The sequence below is a fragment of the Pan troglodytes genome, chromosome 11 (genome assembly GCF_028858775.2).
Source record: "Pan troglodytes isolate AG18354 chromosome 11, NHGRI_mPanTro3-v2.0_pri, whole genome shotgun sequence".
Taxonomy (NCBI): Eukaryota; Metazoa; Chordata; class Mammalia; order Primates; family Hominidae; genus Pan; species Pan troglodytes.
This window is the reverse complement of record NC_072409.2, coordinates 72178273-72179970: the sequence shown is the minus strand read 5'-3', so window position 1 is coordinate 72179970 and position 1698 is coordinate 72178273. Positions and strand designations below refer to the sequence as shown.

The window sequence follows — 1698 nt, the reverse complement described above, 5'->3', positions numbered from 1 at the left end:
ACAGGCGTGAGCCACCATGCTCGGCTGGTGTTGCTACTTTTCAACTTACTTTGCTCTGGGAAGAAAAGCTACGTGAAATCTGTGGGTTAAAAAATTGTAGACAGCCCAGCGCAGTGGCATGTAACTGTAGTCCTTAGGAGGCTAAGGCAGGAGTATTGCTTGAGCCCAGGAGTTTGAGGCTGTAGAGTGATATGATTGAGTCTGTGTACAGCCACTGCACTCCAGCCTGGGCAATACAGCCAAGACCCCGTCTCTAAAATTAAAAAAAAAAAAAAAAAAAAAAAAGATAAATGAAAAGATACAGGGCCGGGTGTGGGTGCAGTGGCTCACGCCTATACTCCCAGCACTTTGGGAGGCTGAGGCAGGCAGATCACGCGAGGTCAGGAGTTCAAGACCAGCCTGATCAACATGGAAAAATGCTATCTCTACCAAAAATACAAAATTAGCTGGGTGTGGTGGCATGAGCCTGTAATCCCAGCTACTTGGGAGGCTGAGGCAGAAGAATCACTTGAACCCAAGAGGCGGAGGTTGCGGTGAGCCGAGATTGCACCATTGCACTCCAGCCTGGGTAACAAGAGTGAAATTCCATCTCAAAAAAAGAAAAGAAAAGAAAAGATACATAGATATGGATGAGGACAGCTGGGGAAAATAGCAGGGACTTCTTAAGGTGTAGGATACAATTTGATATTGAATAATCACAACCATTTGTTTTTACATGGGGAAGAAACATCCTTGGCCCACAGAAGAATGGACGAAAGCCATCCATCCACTCTTTTGGAAGAAGTTTTAAAAAAAATTCTGTGGTTTAGCCAGGCGAGGTGGCTCATGCCTGTAATCCCAGCACTTTGGGAGGCTTAGGTGGATCACGAGGTCAGGAGTTGGAGACCAGCCTGGCCAACATGGTGAAACCCCGTCTCTACTAAAAATACAAAAAAAAAAAAAAAAAAAAAAAAAATTAGCCAGGCATAGTGGCGGGCACCTGTAATCCCAGCTACTCAGGAGGCTGAGGCAGGAGAATCGTTTGAACCCGGGAGGCAGAGGTTGCAGTGAGCCGAGATCACGCCATTGCACTCCAGCTGGGCGACAGGGCGAGACTCTGTCTAGGAAAAAAAAAATCTATGGTTTAAAAAAAAAAAAGAAAAAGAAAAGCTAACTAACACAAACAAACAGGACAAGAGACATATCTAAATAGACAAGTAACAGAATTCCCAAATTCCCATGACTCTGCACCCAGGACCTTGCTAATAAACCTCCCATTTGGAGTCCTACACCTCAAGGAAGATTACTAAGAAGAACTCAACTTCGAAAGGGCTTGGAGTGCTCACTTTGGCAGCACGTACACTAAAACTGGAACAATACAGAGGAGATTAGCATGCCCCCTGCGTAAGGATGACATGCAAATCTGTGAAGCATTCCTTTTTTTTTTTTTTTTTTTTTTTGAGACAGAGTCTGGCTCTGTCACCCAGGCTGGAGTGCAGTGGCGCGACCTCGGCTCACTGCAAGCTCCGTCTCCCGGGTTCACGCCATTCTCCTGACTCAGCCTCCCGAGTAGCTGGGACTACAGGTGCCCGCCACCACGCCCGGCTAATTTTTTGTATTTTTAGTAGAGACGGGGTTTCACCGTGTTGGCCAGGATGGTCTCTATCTCCTGACCTCGTGATCCACCCACCTCAGCCTCCCAAAGTGCTGGGATTAGGG

At 46.8% G+C, this 1698-nt stretch overlaps 1 non-coding gene across 1 annotated transcript; it reads left to right on the top strand.

The window, feature by feature from the left end:
- Positions 1-1317: 1317 nt before the first annotated feature.
- Positions 1318-1424, top strand: LOC112204521 (U6 spliceosomal RNA). Its single transcript, XR_002938153.1, has one exon. It is a non-coding gene; the product is annotated as a U6 spliceosomal RNA (small nuclear RNA).
- The last annotated feature ends 274 nt before the right edge of the window (positions 1425-1698 follow it).